This window comes from Ursus maritimus, unplaced genomic scaffold (genome assembly GCF_017311325.1).
Source record: "Ursus maritimus isolate PB19 unplaced genomic scaffold, ASM1731132v1 scaffold_32, whole genome shotgun sequence".
Lineage (NCBI taxonomy): Eukaryota > Metazoa > Chordata > Mammalia > Carnivora > Ursidae > Ursus > Ursus maritimus.
This window is the reverse complement of record NW_024425786.1, coordinates 8,067,447-8,080,571: the sequence shown is the minus strand read 5'-3', so window position 1 is coordinate 8,080,571 and position 13,125 is coordinate 8,067,447. Positions and strand designations below refer to the sequence as shown.

The 13,125-nt window shown below is 55.9% G+C and overlaps 1 pseudogene; it reads left to right on the top strand.

The window, feature by feature from the left end:
- Positions 1-4,591: 4,591 nt before the first annotated feature.
- Positions 4,592-8,475, top strand: LOC121099817 (annotated as a pseudogene).
- The last annotated feature ends 4,650 nt before the right edge of the window (positions 8,476-13,125 follow it).

Here is a 13,125-nt window from a genome sequence, read left to right as displayed (position 1 = left end):
TTTGCTGCCACCTCAGTGCCACAGGAGAGGACAGACCCCACCCTGTTCGCATCCCCAGTTTCAGCTGTCCGTGGGTAAGTGCGCCCTGGAGGACACCGCGATTTCTGGAGAGATCCAGAATCACTCCTGAGAGGGAATGCAGGAGAGTCTCCTGTGACTCAGAAAAGGGCGGCCTCCACAAGGCACAGAGCACTGACTCTCCATTTTCAGGGGGGTCTGTGGGTCATTCTGCCTCCGTCACATGCCCTCAGGTCATGCCGGTGAAGCCACACAGTACGGACACCCTCGGGAAGGTGTGCTGGGAGAGCTTTAGAGCCAGCCCTGGCCTCTAGAGGGCTGGGTCTCCTCCCTGTTCCTGCCTCGCTCCCTTTTGTTTCTTTTTAAGGTCGTTTTCCCCAATTGGAAAAGTAATAGCACAGTCATTGTCAGAAATGAGGAAAGGAGAAAAATGACATCATCTGTAGCCCTTCCACACACAGAGAAACTTCCACACCTTGGTATTAAGGCTTTGTACCACATGTCTATTCATTTCCAAAGCTGAGTTTATGTTCCTACAGTTTTTCACACTTTCACAGTTTTTTATCTTTTCTCATTCTGAAATTCCTTCTAGCTCTCCGCCATTTTTGAACATCGAGATTCCCATTTTTATATTAATGTAGCATTGAACGTCTCCAGAATTCCATTTGATTTTAATCCTGGGATGGGCTGTTAAATCCAGAAAGCACAAAATACCATTATTTTTGTTTTCACAAATACTTAAACAAGGAGCCTATTTTCTTAGAAGTTTTTCTCACAGACCATTGAGAGGGCTGGCTGTGTGCGGTACCCTGAGGGGCCATGAACCCAGACGTGGCTCTGCTGCCAGAGAGCAGCCAGTCAAGCAGAACAGCAGAGAACAGCCCAGGGCCCAGATGGGCAGAAGTTTGGACTAGTTGGGACTAGAATGGTTGCAACTGACAGAAAAGCCAGACTCTGGGTGACTTAGCAAAACAGAGGTTTTTTTCCTCTCTCTCTTCAGTCCTAGTTAGTCCAGAGTTAGTATGGCGACTGGCAGTTCTCTACCACCCTTGACTGGAACCCAGGGCTTCCACCTCATGGGCTGGGTAACCGGCCTCGCTCCATCCATCACATCCGCATTCCACCAATCACATCCGCATTCCACCAGCTGGAAGGAAGGGAAGAGGTGCACACCCAGTCTCCCTTTGAAAGGATACGGCCCGTGTCCACTTCCCATCGGCCAGCATGTAGTCACATACCACAGCAAAGGCTACTGGGAAAGTCATTTCAGTGTCCATGGGCCCCTAAAAGCCCAGGGTTCTGGTACAGAGCTGGGAAAGAACAGACACAGAGGCACGATAAGCAGTCTGCCCAAACATGGCAGAGTCTCTGCTATTTAAAAAAAAAAACAAAAAAAAAAACGGACAGATAGGAATTTTTAAGAGTGAGAAATGATTTTCTACTAAGGAGGCCTCACGAAAGGCACATTTGGGTTGGACCTTGAAGAGTAAGGGAGAAAGTCCAGAGAACCTTGTAATTAGTGCTACTCAAAAGTGTGGACTTCTGCGAGAGACCTGCTGGGAGCAGAACCCCAGGCTCCACCCCACACCTGCCAACCAGGAAGCAGGGGCGGTGGCCTGGGAAGCCGGGCTCAGCAAGCTCTCCAGATGATTCCCCTGCTGGCTGAAGTCTGAGAACCACGGGGAGTAAGCACAGCAGTGTGCCCCAGGCCTTGCTGAGTGGGCCACAGCGGGCTCACCACTGGCCGGAGGGGACAGAACAAAGACAGTGTGTTAAGTTCCTTAGAGATGTAGGTGATTCCCTGTTATTTAGAAATGACTCTTATTAGTTTTGTCTTTGTGGCAACGTTTTGCGTTTGCTTTATAAAAAGATGGGGACCATAGTACTAGTTGAGGTCTTTTTAAATGTCCTTCCTTGGAACAGAAAGAGTTGGCAACCTAATGTCAGTCCCCAAATGTGTTTTTTGAAATTTTACTGGTCCCTGAAACCAAAAGTCCAGAACTGCTAAGCCGCGGGATGGAGACAAGAGCCTTGGGGATGTTTGGGAAACAGCTGTAGTTCTGTTCACTGGAGTCTGACACCATGGGGAAAGCACTTGGGATTCCCCAGGGCCCTGGGAGGATGGGTGAGTGTCCCGAGGGCCATGTGTCAGTCCGAGCCGAGTCGTGGAGGACTGCTTCTGTGCCCCAGAAGAGGGTGTGGCAGAGCCAGCAGGGTTGGGGGTGGAGAGAGAATTGATGAGAAGGGCTCTTTGCTCCAGGAGGCACACTGCTGTTGGTGGTACCTTAGCTTGCCATAAACATTTTCAATAAGTAACCCTATGCCGTGGCCAAATTCGTTCCCACTCCCAGCCACCGCCGTCTGCCTGGCTGAAACAGTGCCTGAAACAGGACTTGGGTGCTAACTGCTGGAAGTCTCCCCAGTGACAGACACACACACCGGCCCTGCGGCGGTCCCACTGCAGCCTGTGCCTTGGACAGCAGCCATTCGCCCACCTCTCCCCTCCCCGTGGACAAATCGTCTACACGTTAGCAGGTTGGGATAGTGGACCCACTAGACAGGAATGCTTTACAATTGAATCTTAAATGCACGTGGGTCTGAATTCGGGGCAACGTTTCATCCTATACCTTGGTTTTCTCCATCCTGCTGTTCCATATCCATTGTTAACCTAACCAGGCAGTGTACTAGCTACTTCTGGCAGAACCACCACTTTTGCTCCTTGTGATCCGAAGCCAAGTGACATTTATGGGATCGTGGCCCTGGACATCTAGGGACTTTTCTGCCTGCTCTTTATTCAGGGCCTTTGTTTTCTTTGGGCTGGGAAGGTTTGAGCTACTGCTTATACACCCCATCCCAGGGATCCCATTCACTGTTGGTGTTGAAGCCAAAACCTTGGTTTCCCCTCCTCTACAGGAGGGGAAATGGTTTCATTTACAGTCCTTCTCCACTGAGGATATACATGCTGGAGCAGCTTTGTTCAGCTTGCGGGAGGAATGGGATGGACTTGATCTTCCACTGCCCCCACCCCCACCTTCCAGTGCCCCTGGAAGGCCAGGGCCCCTGTCTGGTCTCGGTTGTACAATCCATGGAAGAAGGCCAAGACAGCTGACTACGAGGTGCCTGGACCAGTGCCCAGGCCTCCAGCGTCAACTCAGCCTGTTCTCCAGTGCTGCTGGCTAGGGACACCATCCCTAGTCTCATGGAGTTTACAGTCTGGCTCAGGGTACACACAAGTGAACAGGCAGTCACAGCTCTGAGGTGCAAATGTCTTGAGGGAGGAAGTACAGGACTGACCCCAGGCAAGCCTGTAGTAACTGGACAGAGGGGTTGGCTGTATCTTACCTGAATGACCTCGTTCCCCAAGCAGCTCCCTATGAGACATTTCCTAGCAATTCTTTTATTGTCTTGGCTCACCTTCCCTGGAAAAGGAGCTTAAAGTCAACCAAGACACATTGTTGCTGCAAGCCTTGAGGCTTGCACTAACTGATAAAGTCTAGTGTGTTCGTCTGAGGTTACAGAGAACACGCTTCCCATCTCCAAGTGGAGGTTGCAGAACATCAGTCAAAAAACATCCCTGTCATGTCCCCAGTAGCTTATACCAGTTTCATCTCCCTTCCCTGGCATGCGAAGAACTATGCGTGTAGAGCAATTAGCATTTAATATTTGGTAATTAGCATGCTTAATGTGATTCAGAGAAGTTCCTTGACATTTTTCTAAAAACAGCACGTTCCCGCCCACCCTTCAAAGAGCAAAGCCGTTTGTTAAAAAAAAAAAAAAAAAAAAAAAAAAAAAAACGCGTGCCAGTCTTATTTGGTGCTGAATATGCATGTGTTGGCCTCTTCCGGGACACTGCTGGTAAATTTAGAAACTCATTTAGAAAAGAACTCTATCCAGCAGCCCGCACGGCTCAGGGGTCGGAGAATCGGGAGAAAATGGCTAGATCTCGCTCAAGTCAGGGAGCTGTGTTGGTCCTTTTAAGTACATAAAAACCCTCAGTGCGCCCCCGACTAGCCACACGCTCCGCTCAAGTCCAACAAGGAGCTACATTTAGGGACGCGGCAAGAGATACATTCTACCCTACCGCCCCGGCGCAACAACGTAACTGCGCCCGACAGTGTAGCCGCCCGCTCCAGGTTCTGCAACCCGAAGGCTCAAGCCGGCGGCCCGCTCGTCCCAGCGCTCGGGGAGTCCGCGCCGGGCACCCCCTCGCTCCCTCTCTGCGGCCCTCGGCGCCTCCCGGACCTCGGAGGCTGTACCGCGCAGGCGGCGCGGGGCCCGGGGACGGACCCGGATCCCCTCCGCCGGCCCGGCCCGCCCCGAGCCGGAACCCGGGCCCGGCCGCCCGGCCCCGGCCCCCACGTGGCCCCTCGGAGCGAGCCGCACTACCCTGCTGCCGCCGACGGACGGTCCGCCCCAGCCACTGGGCACCGCGCTCTGGACCGGCGGCCAATGAGCGCGCTCCGACTGCTGGCGGGGGCGGGGCCTCGGGGGTCGCCGCGCGCCGGCGCTCGCGCCTCCATTGGTGGGCTTGGGTCCGCCCCTACCAGTGGGCCCTGCCCCGCCGGTTGCGTTAGGTTGCCGCACGGGCGGCGGGCGGAGGTGGTCCCGTTGTGCTGCGGCTCCGCGCGGCCTGCAGTCCCGGGCCCGCGCCCCGCGCCGCCCGCCTGCCCGCCATGGAGCCCGGCCCCGACGGCCCCGCCGCCTTCGGCCCCGCTGACATCCACGAGGGCTGGTTCCGCGAGACGTGCAGCCTGTGGCCCGGCCAGGCCCTGTCGCTGCAGGTGGAGCAGCTGCTCCACCATCAGCGCTCGCGGTACCAGGATATCCTTGTCTTCCGCAGGTACCACCGCCGGCCCGGGCCCGCGCCTCCGAGCGCCTGCGGCGGCCCTCAGCCCAGACCACCCGCTGCCCGCCGCCCGGAGCCAGCCGGGACTCCTCCTAACCCGGTCTCAGCCCCGGCCGCCCCTCTTCCTGCCGGACCCCTGTCTTGCGCCCTTTATCTCCGGACGCCCCCGCCCCCCGGGCCGTCTCTGCCCCCGCCCCTCCCCCTGCAAACTGTCAGCGTTCACCCGGAGTTCGCGCTGGCCCCAGTGCCGAGCTCCACGTGTCAGTCCCGGACACGTCAGAGCAGGGACCCTGACACCCCCAATTTCACCTGGGCGGGCCTGCCTGCCCATCCTCGCCACGCGTCGCCCCAGCACTCACCCCCTGAACCCCTGGCAGGTTGGGAGATTCTTCTCACGCCGGGAGCTAGTGGGTGGGCACATTGCCTCTTACTCCAGGGGGACCCAGGTCCCTGACTGTCACTCCAGCCAGTAAGAGCCACGGCAATGTGCTGGTGTTGGACGGCGTCATCCAGCAGAGAGGGACGAGTTCTCCTACCAGGAGATGATAGCCAACCTGCCCCTCTGCAGCCACCCCAACCCACGCAAGGTACCCCAGCTCCCGCCTGTTCAGCCCGGAGATAGAAACCCATGCTCATTGTCCCGCAGAATAAAGCAGGAGGTCCCGGGTGTGCCCGTGCTCAGCCCAGGGGCTTCCTAAATGGTGGTCAGAAAGTGCTAGGCAACACCAGGGGAAGTAAGTGGGGCGAGTGGCTAATCATTATGGTGGGGCTGCCACAGCCCCTAGGAGCAAAACAGTTCTGGCGGAGGCCTGCTTCTGTAAGAAGGAGCAGCCCCTGGGAGGAGTTTCCAGGAAAGGGGACACCCCCGTGCCAGGTCTGAGGCAGGAAAGCATTTCTGGGAGTAGCAAATGAAGTAATGAGGTCTGTGCATCGGAGTTGAGAAACCTACCCTGTTGGGATGGTGTTGTGTGAGTGCATGTGCACCCTGTGCGGCCCAGGCCCTGAGTCCTGCTGGAGCCTGCTTTGGTGGGGCGCCGTGGCGTCCTGATCAGCTTAGGGTCGGCTCCTGACTGATCCTGCCCCTCAGGTGCTGATCATCGGGGGTGGGGACGGATAACCTGCGGGAGGTGTTGAAGCATTCCTCCGTGAGTCCGGTGGTCCAGTGTGAGATTGACGAGGTGAGTGCCGGGTTCTGGGTTCGAATCCCAGTTCTGCCCTTGAATTGGCTGTGGACCCTGGGTGAGGCTCAACGTTGCTCGGCCTCTTGTTCATCTCAAAACGTGTTGGGAGGATTCAATGAAAACTGCAGTGAAGGGCCTGGCACGAGTAGGTGTGCTCCCGATGCTGGTTCTTCGTAAGACTAAGCTGGTTTTTAAGTCAAGTCCTGGCAAGACCCAGGAGCATTGCAGCTACTTGTGTGTCTGCCCTTTACACTGGCATGTTTTAATGAGCATCTGTTATGGGGGCAGCCAGTGCTCTAGGTGTTGGTGAGTGGTGAATGGACAGGTCCGGTCCCTGCCCCCTTGGAGTTGATGTTCTAGAGAGGAGGAGACCTCAGAGGTGATCCGATACATCTGCGGAGCAGGCATGAAGGCAAAGGCAGGCTCAGAGCTTAGGGTGAAGGCTGGTCAGCGCTGTTCTCGAGGAGATGGGTTTCAGCTGAGGCCTGGATGAGAAGCAGCTGGCCATGTGGGAGGCAGAGGCTGGACTCCCTTCCTCTGACCTGGCAAGAAAGTCACTCGGGTGGGGGGCGGTTTGGTCCAGGAACAGAGCACAGGGATGGTGGGGTGTGGGCTGAGTGACAGGCAGGAGCCGGCCCCCCATCGTGAGGAGGCAGCAGAGGACTGGGTTTCCACGAGATGAATGGCTGCCCAAGTGACCAGGCCATGAGACGGAGTGGAGGGCTCTTTCACCCCCACAGCCCAGCCGGGTCCCTCCTCCGTCCCCAGGGATGTCATCCAGGTCTCTAAGAAGTTCCTGCCGGCATGGCTGTGGGCTACTCCAGCTCCAAGCTGGACCCTACACGTGGGCGACGGTTTTGAGTTCATGAAACAGAACCAGGACGCCCGATGTTAGTCATCACTGACTCTTCAGACCCTATGGGTGTTAAGGGATGGGCCTCGGCTCCCTGCGGCCAGTGCCAGAAGCCAGCCTTCCCTCCGTGCCCACAGCTGATTTTGCAGAGTGGAGGGCAGAGGGGGTCCACAGAGCTGGAGCTGCAGCTTTCTCTTCTGGTCACTCCTCGGCCACCCTGGGCCTGGCTCAGCAGCGGAGGGAGAGCGCTACTGCCCAGAGTTACAAGTTGATTGGGGCCTGGAGGAGAGTGGTGCTCTGGCCTTGGCTCCCGGAGGCTCCAGCTTCCTCCTCAGTCTCCCTCCCTGCTCTTAAGAGGCCAGCATCGGGGCGGGTGGTGGGATCTAGTCTCTCAACTCCAAGGCCCGGGGTGGAGAGTCTCGACAGAGGTGGCAATGAGAACCCCCACCCCAGGAACAGGATGTAAACATGGGCCCTCTCAGATACTGGGACAGTGGATCCCCACACTCCCCAAAAGCAGCCTCTCATGGTTAAGCTTTCTGAATCCACAGACCGGTTCCAGTCCCGGCCCTGCCCCTCGGCAGCTGTGCCTGTCCGCAGGGTGCAGCAGCGGGCAAGCAGCTTCCTCGCCCGCCCCGCCTCCGGCGCCTGGTCTCAGCCAGAGTGCGTTCGTTGTCCCTTGTCCCCACCACTGCAGGCCCTGCAGAGAGTCTCTTCAAGGAGTCCTATTACCAGCTCATGAAGACGGCCCTCAAGGACAATGGCGGCCCTCTGTTGCCAGGGTGAGCAGGCCAGCATGGGGGACGTGGGGGGCGGGGCAAGCAGGCCAGCGTGGGGGAGGATGCGGGGGGGGCAGGGGGTTAGGCCAATGGGGGAGTACGGGGGGCAGGCAGGAGGGGCAGCCCTCCGGCGTGGGCAGGGTAAGCAGGCCGGCGTGGGGGGACGGAGGCAGGCAGGAGGGGCAGCCCTCCAGCATGGGCAGGGTGAGCAGGCCAGTGTGGGGGACGCAGGGGCGTGGGCAGGAGGTGAGCAGGCTTCCAGCATGGGAGGGGGGGTGCGGCCGGCCCACCTGCTGGTGCTGATGCCCCCTGCCCGCACAGGCGAGTGTCAGTGGCTGCACCTTGGACCTCATCAAGCAGATGCGACAGTTCTGCAAGTCGCTCTTCTCCCCGTGGTGCCTATGCCACTGCACCATCCCCACCTCTACCCCAGCGGCCAGATAGGCTTCATGCTGTGCAGCAAACCCTGTGAGCTGCACGCCTTCTGGGGGCCGGGCGGGGGCCCAGGGGCGGGGGCAGGCGGCTCCGAGAGAGCACCGCCCCGACGCCCGCCTCGCTTCCCCAGAGCACCGACTCTCCGGAAGCCCCGTGCAGCCGCTGACGCAGAGCAGGTAGAGCAGATGCAGCTGAAGTACTACAACTCGGATGTGCACCAGGCCGCCGGCCCTGCCCGAGTTCGCCAAGAAGGTGAGCCGCCCGGCCACCTGGGGCCCCGCGCCTGAGCCCCCATCACGTGACCCAGCGTCCTTTCCTGACGGCGCTCTCTCTGTCCCCCAGGCCCTGAATGATGTGAGCTGAGCCCAGGTGCTCCCACGCTGCCCAGGACTCAGGCCAGGGAGCCCTCGGGGTGCCTGGGCACGACGAGCTCCTGGACGAGCTCCCCGCCGCCGGTGCCTACCAAGCAAGTGTTACAGGCCCCAGAATGCTGCCCGGGCTGCCACCCTGCTGGGCGGGACTGTCTGTTCATTGTCGATGTATGCTCAGCCTCCAAGCCTCTACAGCTGTGTACAGCACCTTCTCCACCTCTGTCGCCCTACTCACCAAACACGTGTATTTATAACAAATTCTGAATCGTGTGTCCCAGACCTTGAATGGGCCCAGGCAGGTGCCGTGGGCAGCCACCGTCGGGCGCGGGGCGGTGTATCGGGCTCTGAGTCGGCCCTCGGGCGTCTGGCCTCAAGGGTGTCCGCCACGTGTGTCTGTGAACAGTGCACCCGGCCTCCTGTGTCACCTGGGACTGGCCTCTGACCAGGCACCAGGGACACAGCGGTTATCAGACGGGCCAAGTCTGGTCCTGAGACTCCCGCCGGTCATTCTTCACCAAGCCCCACAGAGGGTGGGTGACAGCCCCGGCCAGGGCTGGGGCGTTGAGAAGATCATGGTGGGGCCACTCAGGGGCGTTTGTTGTCTCAGAAGAATTAGGTCACCGCCAGGTTCTCAGGTCCCATCCTGGGAGGTTGGGGGGTGCCGGAAGGTACTCCAGAGGTGGCTGGCTGGTGCGTCATTGGGGTCCAGTTACGCGGGCCTGTTTAAGCACATCAGGTGCCCCTGAGTTGGCTCAGGATTCAGACTTGTGTTCCCATCCTGCCTGCCAACTCCATGAGCGTGCTCTGGTCAATTCTCAGTCCCCCCACTAGTGTTGAGAGGTTGAGAAAGCAGGTGTGGGTGGCCGGCCTCCAGGACTCCGCGGGCACAGGACTGTCCCTCTCCAAGGTCCTGAACCTCCATCCTCTGCCCCAGGCACCCGCCTCCCCAACAACCAGGACTGGAGGCGCTCCTGGGAGGAGAGGGAGCCACCATAACGGGTGGTGCAGATTGGGGACAGGGCCTTCAGCCCTCCCGTCTCAGAGTCTGCAGGAAAGGGCCCTGTTCTTTGGAAAAGCTGACCTCACCAACCCTTTCTCCACCTGGGACAGAAGTATTGCCAGCGGTGGGTTGAACTGAAAGACTTGGCAGGAAGGGGACAAGGAGTGGCTCCAGAGGGAGGTGGGGGTGCCAGAACACCCCCCACCTGCATCTCTCTGGGCAGCTACCTTGGACCTGACAGTTTCTTAGGGGCTGGAACTGCAGTCGCCATGGGGTCGGGAGCAAGGCTCCAGCTGCACAGCCAACTTCTTGAGTGGCGTCAGGGAGGTCATTTTCTCCCTCTCTGGGCTCTGGGGCTCCACACACCCCACCCCCGCTCCCCTCACTGACTTGGAGCACCTTCTGACCTGTGATCCCAAGCCACCCTTGCCATTCCACCCCCCCCCAAACCTCAGAACAATCTTACACCTGGCCTTGAGGGTGGACATTGTTTCCCCACTCCCAGGAGGCCAGGTGGCTTCGCGACACGTGTGGGCCACACGCAGAAGGAAGATACAGTGGCTAGTTAGGAGGCCCTGACCCAACCCAGGTCTCCTTCCTAATCCTTATAGCTGCCTGTGAGGAAGGGGTACTGTTAACTGCACAGGAGGTAGTGACGACCAAGGCCACACACACACAGTAAGCACACGGTGGAGGACAGCAGGCAGCTGGCCTTTGGAGAGCCACTCCACCGACCTGCCCTGCGTGCGCCCTTCTGGTAGCTCAGCCCAAGCACCCTTGTCTCTAACAGGGATACTCACTAGATGTCCACTCTCCCCTAGCTCATCTTTACCAAACTCCAGGAAGGTCCATCCCCAGGGTGACCCCAGGAATGCTGCTGGCAGGGCTCTGACCTGGGTCTGAGTCTCAGCTCTGCCTCCCATCAGCTCTGTGGGTGTTGAGCTGCCTCAGCTCCCTGACTTGCTTGCCCTGTCTGTAAAGCCTCTGAGAGCAATGGCCCTCCCTGTGAGATACTCTAAAGGCGTAGCTCAAGTGATACTTGTGGAGCTAGTGGGAATCAGGATTGCAAAGACCGGGGCAGAGGAAGGGAAGAGGAGGCCCCAAGTTGTAGGAAGAGTGGCGTCACTGGGGAAACAAGAATGCCTGACTGGACGCTGAAGTTGCCTGCAGTGTAAATCCCTCCACTTCCCCAGCTTTTAGTAAAGCCTCCTTGAAGGGTGCATGTTATGACTCAAGATTGACCCCCACATCTAGATAGATGTGATGAAGACACGACTGATGCCCGAAGCAGCAGCGGGGCATTCGCAGACATGGCCCGAGCCCCGAGGTCCCAGAAATCCCAGAGAGAGCCATGAACAGGCCCGCTCTTATGGCACTGAGGATAAAATCAATCCTGCCTAGAGCTTTTTGGATTTTGTTGGGTTTTGTTTGATATTTTAAGTAAGCTGTATGCCCAAACGTGGGGCTCCAACTCACAACCCCGAGATCAAGAGTCGCATGCTCTACTGGACTGGAGGCAGCCAGGCCCCCCCGTCTAGACTTTTGAAGTTTAGTTAGTTATCAAAACTCGCCCTGCCCCAGTTTAAGGATTCCAGTAGCTATGGGTGGATAGTTCGAAGGAAAATGGTGGCCTCCTCAGCCACGCGTGTACCCTCCCAGCTGATGGTTCTGGTATTTACCCGCAGGTCTGTATCCTCTTGAATTACCACGCCTAATCCTTGTCAGGTTCAGTCCTAATCTGTTGGACTTTCCACTAGGGAAGCCGGGTGGTTTCGCTCTTTCCTTCCTGACCCAGCCACACTTCCACAACGAAATGATCACCTCGGTCAGCCCTGTTCATTGTTGGTGCCATCACAGCTCGGCCAGGAAGGGAGCCTTAACTCATCCCCGCAGCCATGCTTGCCCCTTGGAGGTGTTTGGCATTTGCTTAATTTTTAATACATTCATCACCAGTTTAGCCCTGAAACTTTTACCAAATCTTGAAAGCTCTTTTTCTTTTTTTAAAGATCTTTGGACTCAATACATGTTGTGAGGATCTGGACAGGATGCCAATCAATTTTTTGGTTATGAGATCCTAGTATCTGCCCCATTATAATTTATAGTTAATTCACGATCACATTGAATGGAATAATCACTAACAGGAAATATTAATATTCATAATTTGTGTTTCCCTCGCTATGACTTGTAAAAGAAAGTACGTAACACTCATTTAAGAAACAAAACTACTGAACGAGGTTTTTTTAATCTCTAGACTACATGTGTTCTGTCCTGAGCCTTCTGACTACCCCAATGGGAACTCCCTATCAGAAGTCTTGTCTCTGACTTACAACTTCCCGTCTCTTGGTTTTACTCCCTTGTCTGGCTGGAGCGTATTCTGTAGTAGCTTCTGAGGATAGGAAAGGATGCAAAGTTTTAAAACTCTGACACCCATGAAATGTCTTTGTTTCATCTTTCGTGCTTAATTGGCCGGTATAGCATTTGGATGCATATAGAATTCTACGTTGGAAATCATCTTTCTTTAGCGTTCTTTGAGAGTTGCTCTTTTCCATTTTTATGGACTGTCTGTTGCTGTGTTGAAGATTAGCCCAAACGTAGCAGAGTGGACGTCTTTTTCTGTGGGTCACTGTGGATTTGGGGAGTGGCTCAGCCAGTTGGTCCAACTTAGAGTCATTCGTAGTTGCAGTAAAGCTGCAGGCTGGCGGCCGCGGTCACCTGACCTTAACCAGAGCTAGAGGATCCTTTCCCCAGACGGTTCCCCACATGACCAGCAAATTCACACCGGTGGTGGTTAGGAGGCCTCCCGCTCTTCCCCATGTGGACTCCTCTCCATAGGACACCGAGCATCCTCCCCAAACATGGCAGCTGGCTTCCCAGAGCAACGGACCCCCAAAGAGAGCCAGGCGGAAGTTGCAGGGTCTTATATGGCTGAGCCCCAGAGTAACATTGACTGCTTCAGCCATATCCCCCCACAAGCCTTACTCCAGCTGGGAGGAGACTGCATATGCCAAGTAAGTGAGACCCCAAAAGCAGGAATCTTGAAGACCATCTCTCGACGCTGGCTTCTAGTTTCTGGTGTTGTTTTGGGGGAACTCTAAAACAATTCTTTTTCCTGGATATTTTGTATGCTTATTCTGTTTTCACTCCTTCTCTTTTCTCAGTCTGTGCAAAATTATTTTTCTCTCCAACCTTTGAGATCTCATGTGTAAAGTTCTATTTTCATCTCTTGTTCTGGGCACTGGGACAATTTCTTCAGTCAACAAACTTATGTTCTTCTGTTTAGGACATTTCTTTGCATTCTTTTCTTTATAATTTCCTCTCCTCTGTTTCCTCTTTATCTCTGTCTGAATTCACTTTTTCAGTCTATGACATATGGTGCAAATCTGTTAATGTTCTCGCCTTTCACTGCCTTTTTTTATTTCTTTACTGCTCTATTTTCTGGAAGAGTTCTTCCATTTTATCTTCCAAATATTTGATTGAGCCTTTCATTTTCTATCATACTTTTTATTTCCTTAAACTATTTTTGTTCTCTGAATGTTCTTTTTACTTTTTCTTTTTTTTTTTAAAGATTTTTATTTATTTGTCAGAGAGAGAGTACGCACACGCTGTGTGCTACACTACTACCTCCAATCAGAGTGACACTTG